Below are 23,278 nucleotides of genomic sequence, written 5' to 3' on the forward strand. Positions count from 1 at the left end.
ATTCACAACTAGTTTAATACAAAGCCATCTCCCTTCTACACCTAACCACCAGTTATTTAAAATGTTATGATAGCAACGGTAACGGTAGACAGTTGGCATTGTATTTTTTTTATGTCAACAGGGAAGGACATGTTTTACCCAATTACATTTAGATTTGTCCTTGGTCAACATGAAATATGGGCTTACCTTGTATTGCGCTGAAAGTGGCAGTCTTCTCTTTTTCCCCCTTCATGTTCAACTGTGCCATCAGACTGTTACTGAAGAGCCTTAAGAAAAACAAATTACATTTAATAATGTAGTAGGATTAGGATGTATTGTAAAACATGGTATAAACCCTTAATACTACTAATTTTCACTTAATGTTCAACCATTATGTCATTGACATGACATAACAGAGGATTCAGGTGTTAAGCTAAAAAGAAAAAGGCAAAATAATGGAAACATGCAGTCAGGCGCTCATCTAGAAGAATTAACCAAATAAGTGTTCACACATTGAAAACCACAGCGCACCCAAACATCACACAGGGGTTAATTCATAGTGTATGTTGAAACATACCTGTCAAGAACATTGTGGACACAGTCCTTAACGTCCTTCCCTCTATAACGGGAAAGTTGCAGCACCTGTTGGAATAAGTCCATGAAAACTTTCACTGACATATCCCAGAGGAACGTAAAAAGTGTGCGAGTGCATCTTATGCTGTTCATTACTTCCAGACTCTTGAAAAGCCTACCAGGGTATTAAAAGCTTGGACATCACTGAGGAGTTGCTCCTCTCTCTGGAAGTCCTCCATTCTCTCAACATGACTGGCCGCTGAAGAGGCAGGTTCTTTAGTGAATATTGATATGGTCAGGACTTTCTTCTGGTATACTGAAAAATAAGTAAGTGTACACAGAGACATGTTATAGACACCACCCTACAATGATACAAAACACTGATATAATTGAAGAGCAGTTTTTGTGTCCCGATAGGAGAGGAGACAGAGAGAACAGTAAAGGAAGAAAGGAGAGAATGGGCAGAAGAGAGAAGGGTTGCAAATTAAGTGTCCCCCAGTTTGTTGGGGGTCTTCATTGAAATAGCTCAGAACTTACCTTGTGCTGGCAATGGGAATGCCCATGTTGGCCTCTCAGTCACTGCATAGCACCTGTAATAAGAACAAAAGTACATTTTAGAAATTACAAAGTGATATTTTTGCATTAAAACTTTCCAAGACAGATGACTATACATTAGATGAGAAATAATAAATATGTCATATTGTAACAATTAGGGGTGCACGATACTACTTGCTGAATTGTAAAGGTTTTGATTACTTGGGGCCTTTGGACAACTCACCATGCCTGACCGTGTCCCTGGATCTGTCATGTCTGGACCTGACCGTGTTCCTCGACCCATCACTGCGGTGGGACCTGTCATCATGTCTGGACCTGACAGAGTGCCTCCGAGCTGTTGCTGTACCTGGAGTCGTGGCTGGTCCTGATGCTGTGCCGGTATCCGACACTGTGTCTGGAGCCATCACTGTGCCTGATGGCTGGAGCCATCACTAAAGACTTAATACTTGAACATAATACTACTACAACACCATGTCACACTGAAAAAGACTACCCCTACTGGTTGGTCTTAGATGTTGACAATCACACATCTCCTCTGATACACATAGTTCAACACATTGAGCCTGTAACTACTTACTCATTGCTTGTGAATTAGGTATGGTAATGATTTCTTTAGTATGCACAACATGTAACACCCTGTACTGACTGTACTTAAAATGTGTTGGTGCAATGGAGAAAGTGAATACTCACGGGGTGTGGACATTTCTCTGCTCCGAGGTGCTACACTTGCATGTCGGGAGCCTGGAAAAGACAAAGAATGTTCTTAGATACCAAATACAAAAGGTGACTGCTTAAATGTGATTCATACTCACTGTGTGTAGACATCTCCCTGTGCCAAGACCCCTCAGCATGCTCCAACTCGACAGACATGGTGTCCACCACAACATCCACCAGGCCATCCAGGGCTTGATTTTCAGAGTCTGAAACATAACAATCAGCTTGTAACTGATTTCATGTTGTGTGTACCCAATACATCATTATCATATTTCATAAATTGACATCAATACTCAACAAGCATTGAGTAACACATTGTTGTCCTGGCTGGACTGCAACTTCCTTGGTGCGATAGGAAAGGAGGGCACCTATACGGCTGCAATATAAAGTAAAAATAAACATATCCATATCTAAAATAGACAGCCTTATTAAAGCATTTGATTGTCATTTTTGACAATGGACTTATAAATTGATTATAGAAGAAAGTTATAATGGTCCAAAACGTCATATAAAACATGAATGGTCTACAATGTGAGGCCCAGTTTCTGTTAACACATTTCATATTTAGAAGTTACTTGAGAAACATATGAACTCTACATCAGTCATCATCTTGTCTTTTAACAGGTTTCCTCTTCCCTTATCACCACATCCACATCCTCCTCTTCCTGCTCTGCTTGGCTGGTCAGGTTGTAGTTGTCACATTCACAAGCTTTAACTAGAAGTTATACAATTCAACTGTAAACATTGATTCAACTATTTGTACTTGAATTATTGAGTAAATGATCCAAAAACCTGCCTGAAGTCATCTTTATCTTGACTAACTGGGACGTCAGCCAGTCCTCCTGGGGGTCCTTTCTCATCTTGTAAGTTGTGTTTGTTTGGCATTTGGCCATCTAATGGTTCCCTTACCCCTGTCGATCCAATTATTAGGAATTGTACCCTCTGTCTCCTTTCCATCCTCCAACCACACATCCCTGGCATACATGACCTGAAAAAGACAGCACAAACATGTTAGTGCAATATCAGAAAATAAATTATGTGAACCATAGTCAATAAATCACCGGGCAAGTGGTCATGTTAGTAGAGGGCAAAGAACTAGAGGCGGCCGGATTGAAAATGCTACGATTCTCATTAGAAGCAACATGGAGGGATGAGAACAGAAATGACTACATTTGAGTATAAGCCCAGGTTAGAAGGTTAGACGATAAAGCAAGAGAGGTGGATAAAGCGAGAGGTGAGGTAGAGATGGTTTATCTGAGGCGGAGGGAGAAGGATGCTGAAACGCAAGACAAATAGCAAATTTAGGGTGTGCTGAGAGAGACAAGCAGGTGATGATCGAGGAAGGTGCAGCCATGATGGGAACTAGCTGAAAGAAAAAGAAAATGTAACCTTTAATATTGCTGTTCCAGACCATGGCGAAAGGGTATGAGGACATAACCACCAACGTTTCTTGTGGGAGGCAAGCCACCTTGCGGAACAGATCTGTTTCACGCAGTAGTCCATCTTTCATCCTACCCTGACTTGGCTTCCATTTCCTTGCTTGTTCTTTCACTGAAGTCCTGATTGTTTTTCTGGATATATGATATGATTGACAGCCGCAGCAGTGCAGCCAGTCTCATCCCTGACATTGTTGTCTCCTATCAAGGGACCATAGATGACCCACCCCAATAGGGTCCTCACAGCATATGGTCGATCTGCCTGGCTGTTAACCACCTCCAAAAAGGTTCCAATAACTTTGAAGCATTTCTGCCAATCAGTAGGTCAACACCAGAGTCTATTTCTTGCAGTTTGATATGTTTCAAATAAGGCCATGGTGACAAGCCCTGTTGTTTTTGGAATATTGTGTTGTGAGACAGGCATGGTTTTATGAGTGAACACATTAGGGAGTTGTATGAAATCATTTTTGTCCAACTTGGCTATTTCCAAACCTGAGATATGGTGACTGGTCTCAGGCTTCACTTGGTTCATTGTGCGGAGAAGAATATTATTTTTTTGTCCGGTAATGTTTAGCCTTCTCATTAAGTTTTCAGTGCAGAATGTGGATGTGCTTCCATGGTCCAAAAATGCATATGTTTGCAACACTGTCTCCCTGTGGCTCTTCACTTGAACGGGTACTATGGAGAAGATGGAGGTTTCATCACCGGCCCCAATATGACCACATGTGTGAGGTGAGACGACAGCATTGTTTCCTATTGATTTCTTTTCCGTTTCTTCCAGGGTTGAGCTCTAGGGGGTACGGGCGGGTACGGCGTACCCTTAGTTATGAGACTGTGGGGCCTGGGGGCTCGCGCGTGCTCAACATGCACTCACCGTCAGCGGCGGTCGTTAACACCTTAAAGTTTAAACAATAGCCTCTGAAGGTTAGCGCCGTCAGTGGCGAGACATTCTCAATAGCGTCTACCTGGCTGCTTTGCATAACATTAGGCTACTGGAGAAAAGCCATGTACTTGAATTGAATGTGCACTGCAGAGTGTGAAGGGGATTGCTTAGCAGAGCACCCAGTTCTCTGAGACAAGACAAAGACAAGTTGTCTGATTATTTTAACTGCTTATCTGTGGGTGAGTCTATGTAAAGGGCTTTTATATAAAACTAAAAGGAAAATAAAATAATTGATTAATTGAAACAAAAATAAAAACAACAAATTAACAATGCAACAAAATAATAAGAAATATAAATACATTAATAATCACATGTTGAATACAGTATTAGTAAGTGGCTATGTGCACATGCCTGCGCACGTGACGTCATAAAATACAGTACCCTTAGTTCAAAAATCCACAGCTCACCACTGGTTTCTTCAATGTGGAGTATATCAGGATGGTTTTGTTCACACGTATCACAGGTTAAACGACTTGTGCAGTCTCTGCTTAAGTGTCCTCTTTTCAAACAGCCAAAAACAGACTCCCTTTTCCTTTAAGTAGTCCATCTTCTCTCTGTGTCTTCTCTATTTCATCTGTGGACACCGCTCCAATGTGTGACCACTTTTATTGCAGAAAAGACAATCATTATGATAGCTGATGAATACACTTCTTTCCACTCCATTTGACTGCACTGCCGTTTCTATGGGTGTTACTGTTGTGGCAAAACTGCTTCTTGGAATGTCTCTTGTGTCTCTTGGTTTGATGATGGTTGAGGTTTTGACAGTTGTAGTTTGCTTAGCATCTTGTATGTTTCCAAACAGTGGGTCAGACAGTATTTTTTACCTGTCTCTCTATGAATTGTACAAGGTCAGAAAGCTTAGCACGATGTCCATGCCTCTCCTGTAGCTTGCATGCCTTGTTCCTCCAGGTTTATCCGAGCTTGTATGGATGGCCTTTTGTATATTGTTCAAAGTAATGTAAGCAGTCACTGTAATCGTCAGTCTTTTTCTCCACTCCTCTCTCAAATGCCCTGATAAACATTTCATATTGCAATGGGTCACCATCATAAACTGGAATGTCTCTTGGTGGTAAAGTGGAATACAGATTTTGCTTAACCAGTAAAGCAGTTTTTTCATTCTGTCTTCGTAGCACATTACAAATATCACCTGCAGGGGGTGTAGTGTGAGTGACATGACCTTGAACATTCTTTTTCCCATGAAGCTGTACATTTTCAGTTTGCACATTTTGGTTTATTATATTTTCGGTTTGAACATTTTGCCTGGGGAGAGAGTATTGCATTAGAGTTGTCATGTAATGAGCTTTGGCAGATTTTTCATGAAGTGGTTGTTTTGGTCTCACAACCTGTGGCTGGGAGGGAGGCTTTGTGGTTTCCATTGTTTCCTTTTTAGGTAGGTAGGTATGTATTTGCATTTGGGTTGAATGGGGTTGTTTCCTTTGGAGCAGCAGCTCCTTTCTTTGAGTTTGTCCCACTTGACACTCTTGATGAGTTCCTTGGCCCATGGTTTCCAGTACATGGGCCTTTGCATTTGCTGCTTCCAGCTGAGTCTCCATTTACAGTTGCTCCTTTTGCATTCTGAGTTGTCCCTGTTATGCTTCAATTTCATATTTTTGTGTAAGCCAGCCACCTGTTCCATGAGAGCAGCCTTTTCAGCCTGAGCTATGATGAGCAGATGAAGTTGAAGATAATTTTGATGGAGTGGATTTGTGTGTGGATTTTGATACATTTGATATACTGTCATGGGGTCCAATGTCATCAGAATGTACAGCACTCCACATTTCACTTTCAGCAGTGACCGGTGTTTGTGGCTCCTTTTCAACAGTGACATGTATTGGTAGTTCCTTCTGAATAATGACATGCATTTGCTGTTTCACCTCTGATAGCCACAGGTGTACATCCTGTACAAAACCTTCCAGAATATACATTTTTGGTTGAAACCATGAATTTTGCCTTGCAATTTCCTCCTCAGGTAATGGCAAAACCACCAATGATGAATGACTTTCCCTTGCTTCATCACACAGTTTGATTAATCTGAAGGTCACTGCAAATCAACAGCGAGACAAAATTAAACATATTACAAACATAAACAAACAGATAATACATATATTACAATATATTAAAAGCAGAAGTGATACTTAGGCGTCTTCCTTCTTGCGTGTATCATCATCAGATGTCCAGCTCAATGACGTGCAGCCACTCCCTCGTCTCAGGTCCCACATGGTCTGTACAGGACACAGAGGTGATTATGTGATAGGCAGTCTGCATAAGCATGCTCTGCAGTCTGTCAGGCCCAAACTGTAGGAGTAGTAGCGCAGCAAAATAAACTTTATCTTGAAAGAAAGAATAAGAAAGTCGGAAGATTACTATAGTCTAAAAACATAAACAAACAGATAATACATATATTAAAAACAGAAGTGATACTCAGGCATCTTCCTTCTTTCGTGTGTCATCATCAGATGTCCAGCTCAATGACGTGCAGCCACGCCCTCGTCTCAGGTCCCACATCAAAGAGACCGGCCTCCGATGGTAGCCTGTACAGGACACAGAGGTGATTATGTGATAGGCAGTCTGCATAAGCATACTGTGCAGTCTGTCAGGCCCAAACTGTGGGAGTAGTAGCGCGGCAAAATAAACTTTATCTTGAAAGAAAGAAGAAGAAACCCGGAAGATCTATAGTCTACTATAGTCAACACTAAATCGCGCACACATACACACTTTGGTAGGGGTTTGGATTGTGTCGTTACCTTGCCATGATGCAACTCGAAAGGTCACTGAAAATCAACAGAGAGACAAAATGAAACATATATTAAAAACATAAACAAACAGATAATACATATATTACAATATCTTAAAAACTGAAGTGATACTCAGGCGTTTTCCTTCTTTCGTGTGTCATCATCAGATGTCCAGCTCAATGACGTGCAGCCACGCCCTCGTCTCAGGTCCCACATCAAAGAGACCGGCCTCCGATGGTGGCCTGTACAGGACACAGAGGTGATTATGTGATAGGCAATCTGCATAAGCATACTGTGCAGTCTGTCAGGCCCAAACTGTGGGAGTAGTAGCGCGGCAAAATAAACTTTATCTTGAAAGAAAGAAGAAGAAACCCGGAAGATCTATAGTCTACTATAGTCAACACTAAATCGCGCACACATACACACTTTGGTAGGGGTTTGGATTGTGTCGTTACCTTGCCATGATGTAACTCGAAAGGTCACTGAAAATCAACAGAGAGACAAAATGAAACATATATTAAAAACATAAACAAACAGATAATACATATATTACAATATATTAAAAACTGAAGTGATACTCAGGCGTTTTCCTTCTTTCGTGTGTCATCATCAGATCATCATCAGATGTCCAGCTCAATGACCGCAGCCACGCCCTCGTCTCAGGTCCCACATCAAAGAGACCGGCCTCCGATGGTGGCCTGTACAGGACACAGAGGTGATTATGTGATAGGCAGTCTGCATAAGCATACTGTGCAGTCTGTCAGGCCCAAACTGTGGGAGTAGTAGCGCAGCAAAATAAACTTTATCTTGAAAGAAAGAAGAAGAAACCCGGAAGATCTATAGTCTACTATAGTCAACACTAAATCGAGCACACATACACACTTTGGTAGGGGTTTGGATTGTGTCGTTACCTTGCCATGATGTAACTCGAAAGGTCACTGAAAATCAACAGAGAGACAAAATGAAACATATATTAAAAACATAAACAAACAGATAATACATATATTACAATATATTAAAAACTGAAGTGATACTCAGGCGTTTTCCTTCTTTCGTGTGTCATCATCAGATGTCCAGCTCAATGACGTGCAGCCACGCCCTCGTCTCAGGTCCCACATCAAAGAGACCGGCCTCCGATGGTGGCCTGTACAGGACACAGAGTCTGTGCAGTCTGTCAGGCCCAAACTGTGGGAGTAGTAGCGTGGCAAAATAAACTTTATCTTGAAAAAAAGAAGAAGAAACCCGGAAGATCTATAGTCTACTATAGTCAACACTAAATCGCGCACACATACACACTTTGGTAGGGGTTTGGATTGTGTCGTTACCTTGCCATGATGTAACTCGAAAGGTCACTGAAAATCAACAGAGAGACAAAATGAAACATATATTAAAAACATAAACAAACAGATAATACATATATTACAATATATTAAAAACTGAAGTGATACGCAGGCGTTTTCCTTCTTTCGTGTGTCATCATCAGATTTCCAGCTCAATGACGTGCAGCCACGCCCTCGTCTCAGGTCCCACATCAAAGAGACCGGCCTCCGATGGTGGCCTGTACAGGACACAGAGGTGATTATGTGATAGGCAGTCTGCATAAGCATACTGTGCAGTCTGTCAGGCCCAAACTGCGGGAGTAGTAGCGCGGCAAAATAAACTTTATCTTGAAAGAAAGAAGAAGAAACCCGGAAGATCTATAGTCTACTATAGTCAACACTAAATCGCGCACACATACACACTTTGGTAGGGGTTTGGATTGTGTCGTTACCTTGCCATGATGTAACTCCAAAGGTCACTGAAAATCAACAGAGACAAAATGAAACATATATTAAAAACATAAACAAACAGATAATACATATATTACAATATATTAAAAACTGAAGTGATACGCAGGCGTTTTCCTTCTTTCGTGTGTCATCATCAGATGTCCAGCTCAATGACGTGCAGCCACGCCCTCGTCTCAGGTCCCACATCAAAGAGACCGGCCTCCGATGGTGGCCTGTACAGGACACAGAGGTGATTATGTGATAGGCAGTCTGCATAAGCATACTGCAGTCCTTCAGGCCCAAACTGTGGGAGGAATAGCGCGTCAAAATAAAGTTGTTGTTTAGTTGTTGTCCAAGTCGAACCAACGCAATCCACCGTGTTCACTCCACTGCTTCGCAGCTGGCTTGTGAGTTTAGGATTCACATTCTCTAAAATGAGTTTAATGACGTCCTCCTCACTGATCTGAGGCTGCCAACGTTGGCACAGAGACCTGTACATATAGGCAAAATGTCTAAGGCTTTCGTCTTCACCCTGTACTCGGGTTCGAACTCTCAGCCAATTCGTCCTCATAGACCAACACGCCCAGGTGTTGGTCTCCTGGCCTACTACATCCCACTAGTCTCTGGCAGTGCCATGAAACACATTCCTGAGTGTCACAATGAGTTCCTCATCCAACAGGGGCTGCATGGCGAGAAAGTCACGGCACTTTTCCAAATAACGCAATAGATCTGAGGTGTCCTCACGCTGTCCAAAGGTGGTTAATTGGAGTTTAATGGGAGATTTGCCCATAAATCCTCCTCGCAGGTCACCTTGTACGTTCTCCCGACGTGTACCTCCACCAGTGCGTAGCGTGGACTGCAGATGTTGATGCGCCTTACCAGATGGTGCAGTAGGTGGTATGACAGGAGAACTGGTTTGTAGTGTGGTTTGAACAGCAGTTCCAGCCACTGAAGTAGTGTTAATATTTCTGTATACATGGTCTCCAGATTTTTCAAGCATGTTGCTACTGATGATTGAGTGTGTTCCAAATTGTGTACAATAGGGGCAGAGCAGTATTTACAACCCTCAGAACTTCAGTATGGCGTTTCAATTTCCAGTTCATGCTCACTCATTGCAGTTGAATGTCCATCCGGTTCATTGATCTGATTTATTTCACTTATTGCAGGTGAATTTCCATCCGGTTCATTGATCTGATTTATTTCACTTATTGCAGGTGAATTTCCATCCGGTTCATTGATCTGATTTATTTCACTTACTGCAGGTGAATTTCCATCCGGTTCATATATTTGAGGCTGGTTAGCTTGAGTTGACATTGTTTGAGGGTGGTGGTGGTGGTGGTGATGATTTGTTTTAGGGTGGTGGGTTTGACACCAACACGGGTGCTGAGTTTCTATTTCATCAAAGACCCACAAGTTTCCATCAAACTTTTCCATTTTGAAATTGCAAATGTTCCCTTTTTGATCGCGTTTGAATAAATAAAATTGTTATTTCCCACTGAGCTTGTTTGCACAGTTTTGCTTGTTTGTTCCTTTGTTTGTTGAAAATGATCCGGTTTTGCACCTGTGAACTCAGTTGTTTTTGCTTGAGATCGAGGTCCTTTTAAACATCTGGGGTGCCACTTTTTATGTAACGGTTTAGCTTTGATATTACTGTTTGGGGTGCCAGTTAGGCCAAAGCCTAACACGAATTTAGTCCAGTCTGGACAAAAAAAACACTTTTTTAAAAGCCAACCTTACACAGGATTTAAATGCACAATTAGTAGAACCAAATGAACCTTAAAACCTGAAACCAGGGATTGATTACCCACAAAAGAATACCTTCAACTCAATAAACAACAGAATGAATGAAATACACAGACACAAAAAACCTCAGTTTGACTTTGTATTGTAAAATAATCCCCAATCCAGTCCACAGTTTGTCCAATACCACGCAGTTCAGTGTCAGTTCACAGAAAGTCACTATTCACAACCCACTGTTCCTTCAAAACAGGTTATTCACAAATGTATTGAAACCTTGGTTAACCAAAATGAAATAAAGACAAAATAAAAATGCCCCACGACCTTTACCGTGGTGGCGAACGAATGAATGAGGCAACCAGCTGTACACCGTGTTTGTGTGAGAGAGTAGGGGGGGGGGGGATAGCTCCAGGAATCCACTCCACTTTTTCCGGTGTGCCTGTGTGTGTGTGCGGTTTGGATTGTGTAGTTACCTCGCCATGATGCAACTCCAAAGGTCACTGCAAATCAACAAAATGAAATATATATTACAAACATAAACAAACAGATATTACATAGATTACAAACAGAAGTGATACTCAGGCGTCCTTTTCTTTCGTGTGTCATCGTTAGACGTCCAGCTCAATGACGTGCAGCCACTTCCTCGTCTCAGGTCCCACATCAAGAGACCGGCCTTCGATGGTGGTCTGTACAGGACACAGAGGTGATTATGTGATCGGCAGACTAAATAAGCATACTGTGCAGTCTCTCAGGCACAAACTGTGGGAGGAGTAGCGCGGCAAAATACAGATTATCTAGAAAGAAAGAAGAAGAAGAATAAAGTTGGGAGATTACTATAGTCCATACTAATAAACACAGATCATTTGTGGTGCAGTTGATTAGTTACAACATATCCGTCATAACCACAAATTAGACAGCACGGCAATGTACCAAATCCCATTAAACAATAATCTCTCAAAAGAAAAATAACACAAACAACAACTTATGTAACCCACATGGTTGTGTAAATCTAAGCATAAGAAGACATCCCAAATCACCTTCACACAACAAAGTTAACTAATACAGGTCTAAGGAGTTAATAATCAATAGAGTCACACTTACAGACAATGCTTGCCTGGCACAACAACAGAAATGGCAGCAAGGGTTTTAAATGCTTTGGTTTTGGCTGAATAGACTGGGATCTAACTCTCTAACCTGTGCTGACCTACTGAACCGGGGAATATACCATTTGTCAAGATAGAGGGAATACAAGTGTTGTGGAGAATATAATACCTTGTGAAAGCCATCATTTTGTTCTAATTTGAATTTGTAGTTATTTTACAGTAATTTAATAACATAATAATCAATGCTGTAGACATAGATCACATTCATGATTTTATTTTATGAAGCACATGTCTTGTAACTATTCCATTTGGAAAATAGCAAGCAGCATATCCTTTTAATGCTTGCATGTATGATTGAAAATAATGCCAAACCTTGCTATACCCAATTGACACCCCTGATAGACCAGTAGTGGAAAAAGTACTCAAATGTTTTACTTAAGTAAAACAATCAATACTGCAATATAGAAATACGTAAGTAAAACCAGAATTCTAAATTGACTTGAGTAAAAGTAAAAAAGTAATGGCATAAAGTACCAAAGTATATGTACTTAAAGTACCAAAAGTAAAAGTATTCATGTAGAATGTCCCTTTTCAAGTTTTCAAATGCATAAAAACCTTTTGAAAATAGTTATAGCCGATCTACAAGCTCATAATGCATCGCGATGCGACACATTGTGAGCTTGTAGATCTGCTATTTTCAAAAGATTTTTATACATTTTGAAAACTTGAAATGGGACATTTCTGCAAAAAGTACATTTTGATGCCAATACTTCTGTACTTTTAACTCGAGTACATTTTGAATTCCAGACTTTTACTTGCTTTACTTTTACTTCTGCTGCTGGGGCCTTTCAGTAGGCCTGTCATGAGCCTCTAGCTGAGGTTGGCTTGGGGGTTCTCTGGCTACTGAGAACCAGGCATCAACATCTTTAATGAATCCATCTTTATATTTATTGACCTTTGAGAACCAATCATTTTGCCTTTCTTGTTCATCATGTGGAATAAGAGGCATCAAAGAATCATGCAGTGCATTGGAATTTTCAGACAATTTCATCAAGTTGTGTGTAGCGGTCCCCACCGAAAGATATAAGACTTGAACTGATCATGAATTGATTACGATCCAAAGATCAACGTAAGAACTGGCAAGACAGTACAAAAACAAATAAAAGACTCTGTTAGTTTCCCATACTGTGTGTAAGAACAACAGGTGGCTATCATAACACTAGCTCACTTAAGCTCCAAATTTAAATAATAGAACATTCAAACTGTACTGAAAGTGCTTTTTAACATGGCTTTGACGATCAGTCAGCATTACTATAATTACTTTACAATGAATTAAGGCAGATGACTTCGACATCATCACTTATTCTTTCATTTTCAACACACTTTACAGAAAGAGTAGCAAACTCAACTCTGGTTTAGTTTGTTCTTATTATCCATAGCACCACATTCCTTTGTTGCAGAAATACATTTCCTTCATTCAAAGTCCTTCAATATACCTTATGCTGAACAAGAGGTAAACAAATCAAGCAATGCATTTTTAGCAATGGTCCTGTCCTTGTATCACTACAAAACACCTGCTTAGCTGCTAAAGTAGCTAACAAAAGTTTGTAGCAACTCACCAATGTTATCAGAAAGGAACGCTTAGCCCTCTGGCAAGACTGAGATGATGGGCAAGGTGTGTGTGCTGTCTTGTGTGGCTTCCATATGTATTTAGATTAGTATTAATTTGTTTGGGCTCTGTGACTCTGTCACTCTCAGTGATCTCTCCTGCAGTGCAGCTGCAGTGCAGGTTGCCAGGTTGGTTCTGTGGGAATAGGGATTCACAGCAGAGAATGTGGCAGAGACAGAGAACGGGCGGGGCAAGTAGTAGAGGGGTGTCATGTGATTGGGGGAATTCCTCTGTCAGTCTTCATATCCTTGGCTGGCTATGCGCTTGTAGATATGCTATCTTTGTCGTGAAAATATGTGCAAATTGTTGAATATATATTTATATATTTTTAAGTGGACATTTGTAACTCAAATCTTTGCTTCTGAGGGAGTCTACAAATTGTTTTAAAAAATGATGCTATATCAGTGGTTCTCAAACTTTTTCATGTCAAGGACCCCCAAAGTGATATGTATTTGAACACGGACGTAGGGGAGACCATGTTGTTCCAGGGACCCCCGCCTAGAAGCAAAGATATGAGTTACAAATGTTCGCTTTAAAAGAATATACATATTCAATACATATATTTTTTAATAGCAGTTCTACAAGCTCATTGAGCTCAGTTCGGGGCTCTCCCCCAGGCTGGCAGAGGGAGAGTAGTGCCCAGGATTACAGCTTAGTCAATTGGCACTGGGTGAAAAAAAATGGGTTACAAAAATCGTGGGATAAAAAGAGAAAAGAAAGTGTATTTGAAACAAAACATTAAACAGATCACTAATAGGCTTACACACCTAATTAACACTCAGTGATGTTTGTCATTTTTTTATAATACTTTTCAATCTGTATTTCATGAACTGATAACAAACCAAGCTAACCGTCCATAAACTCAACACAATATTAGTCCGGCCGTTTCGAGCAAAAATCGTACACTTTACGATAAAAGCATGACATTTGGCACACCGTTAGGGCATGCCATAAGGAACATTTTTGGCTATAGGGCCATCGCAGTTTTGTCCTGTGGTAACTATGGCAGCCATTTTCCAAAATGGCCACCACCTGCTGTCATTTTACCAATAACTCAGGTGCTAGACAACCTAGGATCTTGATTCTGGTGACTAATCCTACATTTTCAAGGATGAGGAATACAGTGGTACTATTTACAACATGCTACTACCTAACTACATATATCTGGCATTCAGTTAATTCAATAATTGTAAACCCATCAAAATATGTAATGATGTAGTACAGTAGCCTACATGTTTTCAAACTGACACGTGAGAGTCAAGAATGCAGTACTTCACTGTTTTCACTCTTTTATTAGTAGTCGCATTGCATAATTATTTTAAATGGACTATAAGACACAACAAAGACAGAGTACTCATGAGTCATAGCATAATGGCATATAGACCAATTATTTGCGCTGGTTTCACCCAGCGCAAATACACCCCAACCCCCTCTTGTGTGTTGGCTAGTGAGGTGCGTCCTAGCGAGACCTGATAGAATGGGTTTCATTGCGCACATACTGGTTCCGCACATATTGGTTCTTAAGGGGTCTATTCAATAAAGCCAGATAATCTACACAATGTTAGTTGCACAGTCCACCACAGTAGCAAAGGGCAGTACACTGAAGTGCTGTCTTAACACATCTGCATTGTCCACTGCATCCCTTTTTGCAACCACAGCGGAAGAGTTCCCGACAGGCCAGGCTCGCTTCTGTGTGGTCCAGTGCACTTCCCATCCTCCTGTCAAAATTAGAATCAGCTTTATTGTCAGATCACAGGTTTACAAGTGTAAAGAAGTGGATTAAATTATTTACATTCACCTGTCTCCTTCCTCTTCCACCCCCATTCACCTGGGGATGGGAGTTCAGGGGCTGCAACCATCGCCTGTCCCCAGCAGTGGCCAGCTTGGTAGGCTGCCCTCTTTGTATGTTGAATCAGTGCAGCTCGTGTTGGGGGGAGTCCATCAATTGTTCTGCCCTTCTAGGTGAATAGCTGCTTCCGTGCCTGATTCACTGATGCCTGGCCGCTAGTATGGTCAGTATCAGTATCATGGTCCATACCATGGTCAGTATCATGGTCAGTATCAGTACCATGGTCAGTACCATGGTCAGTATCATGGTCAGTATCAGTATCATGGTCAGTACCATGGTCAGTTTCATGGTCACCATGATACTGACCATGATACTGACCATAATTAACCATGATACTGGCCATGATACCGACCATGATACTGACCATGATTCTGACATTAAACTGACCATGATACTGACCATGAAACTGACATTCTACAGACCATGATACATGATATTGACATTATACCGACCATGATACTAACCATCATACTTGCCAGGAAACAACAATTTGAGCCGTTATTGTCTCAGCCAGGCCGAAAGGCATGGCGAGAGAGTATGTTTTACCCCTGTCCGTCCGTCCGTCCGTCTGTGAACAGCTAATCTCTGGCACCGTTAGCCCGGTTTATTACTGTAAATGTATTACATTATGAGCAGTTATTACATTATGAGTTGCTACAGCAACTCATAATGTAATAACGGCTCATAATGTAATAAACAAAATGTAATAAAAGCTCATAATGTAATAAACTAAATGTAATAAAAGCTCATAATGTAATAAACTAAATGTAATAAAAGCTCATAATGTAATAATCAGCTCATAATGTAATAAAATCATGAGCCCATAATGTAATAATGTGTTACATTAAGAATCTTGCGTAGCCACTCATAATGTAATAACACTGCATAATGTAACCAGAAAAAGTGCTCCCCGGAGCACAGGTCTCCACCAGGTCAGGGAGGTTATTGTGGCCTCCTGGTGGCGCTATAATAGGCCAATGTGAAAAGGGTGCTATGTCTTCTTAGGCCTTTCAATCGGACACTGCATTCATGATTTGAGGCATTTTGTTCCAAAAATGTGTTTTGCTAAATTAGACCTGCTTGTGGCGCTATAACAGGCCAATGTGAAAAGGGTGCCATTTCTTCCTCGGCCTAGTGGGAAGGTGTGCGCAAAATTTCACGGCAATCGCACACTGCGTTGATGATTTGAGGCATTTTGTTCAAAACGAACCAATCCTGCAAACTTTGGAAGCCAATCTTAGCCAATCAGGATAGAATATAAAAATCGGAGAGACCCGTGTTGATCACATGACTATATAGATACTGTGTACCGATTTGCGTGAAGTTTGGACAAAATGAGTGATAGGAGTGATATCCAAAAATGTGTTTTGCACAAATCGGCCTCCTGGTGGCGCTATAACAGGACAATCTGAACATTTTGGGGCAGATGTTCGGCTTTGGCATCCAGGGAGTGTGTGTGCACAGTTTCGCAGCGGCCGGGCTAACAGACACACGGACGGACGGACGGACAGACAGGGGTAAAACATACTCTCTAGCCATGCCTTTCGGCCTGGCGGAGACAATAACGGTTCAAATTGTTGTTTCCTGGCAAGTATGATGGTCAGTATCATGGTCGGTATAATGTCAGTATTATGTACGTATCATGGTCAGTATCATGGTCTGTAGAATGTCAGCATCATGGTCAGTATCATGGTCAGTATCATGGTCAGTATCATGACAGTATTATGGTCAGTTTAATGTCAGTATCATGGTCAGTATCATGGTTAGTATCATGGCCAGTTTAATGTCAGTATCATGGTCAGTATCATGGTCAGTATCATGTCAATATAATGTCAGTATCATATACGTATCATGGTTAGTATCGTGTCAGTATCATGGTCAGTTTAATGTCAGTATCAAGGCCAGTATCATGGTCGGTATCATGGCCAGTATCATGGCCAGTATCATGGTTAATTATGGTCGGCATCATGGCCAGTATCATTGTGACCATGAAACTGACCATGATACAGACCATGATACTGATCATGATACTGACCATGATACCGACCATGATACCGACCATGATACTGATACTGACCATGGTACTCACCATGGTACTGACCATGGTACTGACCATGATACTCACCATGATACTGACCATGATACTGACCATGATACTGACCATGATACTGACCATGATACTGACCATGATACTGATACTGACCATGATACTGATAATGATTATTATGATGTAACACTTTACTTTTCTCAACAATATGAGACATTATTACATTATGAACTTTTATTACATTATAAGCGGCCACGTGAGATTTATAATGTAACACATTATTACTGTAGTAACTGAGTAGTACCACTGTAATATGCCTGACTACGCCACCTCCCGCTTGTGGAGGGGGCAGGAGGAACCCTTAAACCTTATTCTGTTCAACTTCCCTTAAACAGGAACAATTATTTTACTAGAGGCAGTTTGTGGAAAAATATAACAACTTTATTACCATAAAATTACAAAACACATCACTGTCTATTACAAACTAGCACGACAATTAAGGTATTTAAGGCAAGGTATTTAGTATTAAAATGGCAATCTAACAGTTACCTCTCACATTATAAGGAAGGGCGGGTGCACACAGTGAATACCAAAATAACTAGGGGAAAAGAAAAGGGGACAGGCCTCAAAGAAATCATGCAATATAAATACAAAACTCAAATACAAAACATGCAGTGCCAGGTTATATGAATACACACCAATAAAACCAAAGGGGTCCCCAGTGCAGTCCCAAGCTGAGAGGAGAGCCGTGTGCAGCAGGGCGGACCCGGCCTTGAACAGGGTTACATGAATTAAACTGTAACAGAGAAACAGTTAAAATATGCCAATATGGATAAATGTTAAAACCTATGCCTACAGTGTACCTTGGCTAGATGGCTCAAACAAACAAAACAAAAAGAGTAAATTAACAGTGGAAAACAGTGGCTGGTGTGGTCCCTTTAAGGAGACAAACAAAACGCATTAGTTGCCAGCCCTAGTATCACACTATAAAACATTATATTCAAATCATTAAAAGAACAAAACAGCTTAAAACCTACTTTGTGTTGCAGTAACGGTGCACACAATATAAGGCCAAGGCGAGGGGGCAACCTCAACACCAGAGCTGCTGTATAAAAGAAGACAGTGATGTTACAAACTAAAATACATTAAAATCCACAAAAAGGCAATGCATAAGATACTGCTTTACCCGTGTCTCCAGGTAGGGCAGACAGAACAGAACAGACACCACCAGGAGGTCACTTCATTTGTAAAACTGAAATAATAAATAAATGCATTAAAAGATAATAAAACACAATGCTGTTGGCTAAATTAAAGTGCTAAAGAGCATGGGAAGCCTCCATGTGCTCAACAGAAAATAGGCAACCAAACAAACAAAAGCCAGTAGTAACATGTGCTCAAACAATAAGCTAAACATTAGCATGAGCTACAACAAACAAAAGGGTCGCACAAAGTAGCAGATCTACAAGGTTCAGTTTTTGGCCTACCATGTGTTCTCCTTCTCCCTGCATGAACCATGCTGCCTACAGCAGAGACAAATGGCTCTCTACTGGGAGGAGCTGGCTTTTATACTTCCTGGTCATGGTGGTCAGGTGCAGTGGGTGCACCAGTCACCTAGATTCCCACATTACATTATAGAAAAATCTGTTATTACGTTATGCGCTAATTCTTTTATTACATTATGAGCTGATTATTACATTATGAGTTTTTATTACATTTAAATTATTACATTATGAACCATTATTACATTATGAGCCGTTATTACATTATGAGTTGCTACATGCTGTCTCAATAGTTTTTTTCTAATTGACATTGTTACCGTTGTTATCAGGTATGTGACCACAGAGACATGAAAGGGGGCTCGAGCCCCTGCCCTTTTACCTGTCAGTAAAAAAAGCGTCCTCTCCAGACTGGAAAAAAAGCTCAAAGTGAACTTTCCTCAGGTTTCTAGTTTGTCGCCGTCCAACCTTCCTAGCCCGTGTTATTAAAGAAAAACGTGCGACAATGGCCAAAACTCAATAGATAATCGGAGATCGAAAACCGTCGAAAGTGTCCATTTTCAAGATCATCTCTGGAACGGAAGGTCCAATCTGCTCAGTTCAAAGCTTGTTGGGTGAGTAACTTTGAGGACATTAAGCACGCAATGATTTTTGGATTTGTCGGGGTTTCGGGCCTACAAGTATGGTATTTCTTCGTAAAAAAAATAAATGCCCATTTGAAATTCCAGCCCCTGCCTCTCCAAATCCCTCTGCACGTCCCTGGTGGTTATATAAAAGGTCAAGTGGGTGTTATTTTTGTTGCCATGACCCCCCAAAGTTACTGTGTGGAAACAACGAGGAGCGTCACTGCTCCCCCCACCCCACCCCACTGTAATGAGTATATCCATGAGTATTGGCTTCGGTGCCTCCCTAGGCTGGATTTGAACATGTGGCCTTGCTTGCGGAGACGGGAATTGAACCTGTGGCCCTGGTCGCCTTGTGGCCCTATTTGCCAAAGACCACAGAGGTGTCCACCAACCATCCGCTGCCCTACGGCACCTCCACACATTTACACACGTTTCTTTTAATGCTTTTAAGTGTAGTTTCTGGATGTTAGTGTTCAAAACATATGTCAGAGTAAAGAACAGGTGGATTTGAACCACGATCTTCGGATCGTGTAGTTGTCTTAACACAGTGACCTATACCATGCTGCCTACTCTGAACCTGTTTTCTTCCTACTTTAACTAACAAACAACAATACAAACAAAATATATCCAGATATGCAGTTGAATTTATTATAGTTTTTATATATCGTTGTTTGTTGGGGCAGTTTGGAGCACAATGGAAACCATTTGGCTGCTGATGAGTAATAGGTTCAACAGTTCATTGTGTAAAGACACTTTCTGCATGATCCATAGATCCTAGGTTCAAATCCTACAAATACTTAATTCACATTTTGAAGAATCTTGAAATTTCTTAATACTTTTTTAAACACAAATCTTTGTTATGAACATTGATTTAGAGTCAGTTGTGGTTGAAAAAAATCCAATGTTTAACAATAGTAGCGCTTTCTGTACAATTTCAATGTTAGGTGTCAACATGAATTCTAAATTTGTGCCTAACCATATTTCAACATTGATTCACTCAATATGTTGCTATCTAGATGAGGCTTGAACATGGAATTTCTGTTCTGAGAGTCAAATCATTAGACCATGACTCAGTAATGTGTTAAGTGGAACCCCACATGTTTGAAGGGGAATGCACTTTTTTTTGTGGAACACAACAAAAATGCAACATGTTTGAAGTGGAATGCAAAATGCTTTTAAGTGGAACAAAAAAAAGCTCATCCCTGGTTTTAACCATGAACCTTCTGGTTACAATACACCGACTTTTCCCCTGGACCACTGACACATGGAAGATGAATGTGACAACATTAATTGGCCTTCTCAGATCTACATGTAGAGTGAAGATATCTTACAAAAGATGGATTTAAACAAACTGTCTTCACAGTTTCTGCTCTTCAAGTCATGACTTATCACTGAACCATGGCTCCTGTTAAATCAGTTCTCTTGCACGCCCTTCCTTCAGTGAAGAATTAGAGCCGGCAACAAAACAAAACAAAAGTTCCTGGTTTGAACCATGAACCATGACAAATATATACTGTATATATATTAAAAGATTTGCACACATTTTCTCGATTTTTGCTTGTATATCTGCTATTTTTGTTTCAAATATTTTTTATTGTGAAGCACAGGCTTAATTAATTATTATTATTATTAAATTATACATTTCTGTTCATATACATGGATTGCTTCCTTCCTTTTTAAAACAAAACAAAACAAAGACATATACACAAAATAGACAGGTAAAATGAAAAGAATACACTCAAACTTAAGGAAAAACAAAAGGACCCCCCCCCCACACCCCGGCCTCCCTTCCCCCTCCCCAGAAGTGCTGCCCCAAATGACATGCGACACGGGTCATCCACAAGGAATAGCCTTTCAACCTTTAACACATTGGCTGCCATCTTTTTTTTTTTTTCCTACAGTAGACTGCCAGACTTTTTCAATGAGAAAAAAAAAGTACTTAGGAGCCGAGATACAGAATTTTTAAGTTTTAAGTTACAAGGAAGTGTCTGGGAGTCTAAATCTTCGGAAAATCATATCTCCTTGGTCTTTGGGTCAAAAAAAAAAAAAAAAAAAAAAAATATTTTGATTTTTTTTTTTTTGAAAGAACGCAGATCTGCGTTCTTGGCAGCGTGCGGGCTTTTGCGCAAATGAACGCAGATGTTCATTGGCAGCCAATGTGTTAAGAAAGGAGACTAAAGGCTTCCAAATCTTTTCAAAATCTTTCAGTTTGTCTTTGAGTATATATCTGATTCTTTCTAAATGTAAGTATATCTGCTATTTTTGAATAGCCAAAGTGTAAAATAATGCTTTTTAGCTCAAATCAAAAAATGACACAGATGCTTCCCAGGTCTTAATGGGTTAAAAAACTTTCATCGAAACGAAAGTTGGTCACTACCGAAACGAAAGTTAAATCCGAAAAAAAACACTAAGTGTGGAGGCCAAAATCGTCCCCCCGAAAACCTGTTAGGAGTACGTTTCAGGCAATTTAGAGTTGATTGGTGACTTTTTTTGGTCCCTAATTGCTGTATTTTAAGCTGTATGCGATTCATATCAGCCTCGAAATCAAACCTACCAAATGGTTATTTGCGCCGCGCCGTTTCACTGATGTTGTCCAATAATAATTTAGAATCTCATCCTCAACCACAGACAGTGCTGAGGAGAAAATGGTGAAATCAGGAGGGGCAGGCCATCAAAGCCACTGTGTCCGTGGGGCATCTACTTCTTCGAGGGGCACAAGGCCAAACAGAGGGGCAACGAGAGCCATGGCCATCGTGGCAGCCATGAAATTCGTGCCCTGGTCTCGATTATTAAATGAATCGAAGAAGTTGGCAATATGCAGCCCTACTTTCACACCTTAAAAAGTAGACACACACATCACTACCCACATTCTACACACAGATATGGAAATATTTCGTCCTATACCATCTCTCACAATTTAAACTCTGCCACACACTTACGCACACAGTTACTTCTGATTTATACTTATTTGTGCGCCGGTGTTGTGCACCATAGCAGATCTCCAAGAACAGCTATGCAGATCTGCAGTCACTCTGCAATGTGTTGTGAGCTTGCAGATCTGCAATTTTAGGTGTGCGACCTCGGCACACAACAAAGAGTATAAAGCTGCCAAAAGCACTCCGGCAGAAAGTCTCACTGTGATGTGTGTAAATATGTCGGAGTGTTTTCATGAGGCAATGAGGCGCAGTGATTCACAGCCGGCCCAAACGCGGTTGCACAGCACTCTCCCGTGTGCTCTAAAAAGCCTTTGAATCATATCCCAGATCACGTCTCTATCCGTTCCCCGTGATGACGGTGTCTGATATTAGTCATGACACCTAAATGGCTGGCGATCGTAATTCATCGAGATTTGCAATTGTGTGTTGTGATTCAGTGTACAACAGGGAAGAAAAAGAAAAATAGAGTGGAACTTTGTTGCTTTGAACCTGGAATGGACTGAAAGTGGCCACGTGAGAAAACGCTGCTGCACGGACTGCAAACATAGGGAAACAAGCATTCTATTATGCTGCCACCAAAATGTGGAATGCCTTACCGAAAGACATTAAAGATCTCGACTCCCTACCCAAACTTAAAACTAATCTACTGTATAAGAATGGCTGAACCTCAAAATACAATTGGGCTTATTAGAACACCTTGGAACGAACACATAGGTAGTAGCATCCTCTACCTGCCGCCCCCACCCCTCATTTTTTTGTAAATATACCTTTTGGTGCTACTGGACCTTTTACCGATATATTGTATTGCATGAATTGTATGCAGTGCTTAATTTGTAAATTATTAGATGCCGGAGCTCTTAAAAGTATTTTTTCTCTCTCTCTCTCTTGGGGTCCATAAGAATAGAATGGCCTCTCATCAAGTTGTAAACATTGACAACTACTTTGACATGAGGGGGAGGCGGGGCTTTTGCAACTAACGTAGTGAGAATAGGAGTCAGATCACCCGGCTCACGGGCGCAACCATTTTCCTAACAGCGAATGATAAAGTGTTTAAAATGTGGAGATTTACGAACGTACCTCGGTTTCATTTCATCCACGGTCCTTTTCCATT

At 40.8% G+C, this 23,278-nt stretch overlaps 2 long non-coding RNA genes across 5 annotated transcripts; both read right to left on the reverse strand.

Moving 5' to 3' along the window:
- Positions 1-574: 574 nt before the first annotated feature.
- LOC311040739 lies at positions 575-1,976 on the reverse strand. 3 transcript variants are annotated; one of them, XR_014600299.1, is made up of 6 exons: positions 1,920-1,976; positions 1,798-1,848; positions 1,331-1,526; positions 1,090-1,142; positions 732-868; positions 575-621 (listed from the first exon to the last, which is right to left on the reverse strand). It is a non-coding gene; the product is annotated as an uncharacterized lncRNA (long non-coding RNA). The 3 variants fall into 3 exon arrangements; XR_014600300.1 differs by having other exon boundaries at positions 1,798-1,948; XR_014600301.1 differs by having other exon boundaries at positions 1,331-1,538; positions 1,798-1,948.
- Positions 1,977-14,760: 12,784 nt separating this feature from the next.
- LOC311040737 lies at positions 14,761-18,645 on the reverse strand. 2 transcript variants are annotated; one of them, XR_014600297.1, is made up of 6 exons: positions 18,594-18,645; positions 18,296-18,361; positions 18,147-18,214; positions 17,808-17,905; positions 15,012-15,217; positions 14,761-14,931 (listed from the first exon to the last, which is right to left on the reverse strand). It is a non-coding gene; the product is annotated as an uncharacterized lncRNA (long non-coding RNA). The 2 variants fall into 2 exon arrangements; XR_014600298.1 differs by lacking the exon at positions 18,296-18,361 and having other exon boundaries at positions 18,594-18,631.
- Between the last annotated feature and the right edge of the window lie 4,633 nt (positions 18,646-23,278).

This window comes from Gymnoscopelus microlampas (genome assembly GCF_963454915.1).
Source record: "Gymnoscopelus microlampas genome assembly, chromosome: 24".
Lineage (NCBI taxonomy): Eukaryota > Metazoa > Chordata > Actinopteri > Myctophiformes > Myctophidae > Gymnoscopelus > Gymnoscopelus microlampas.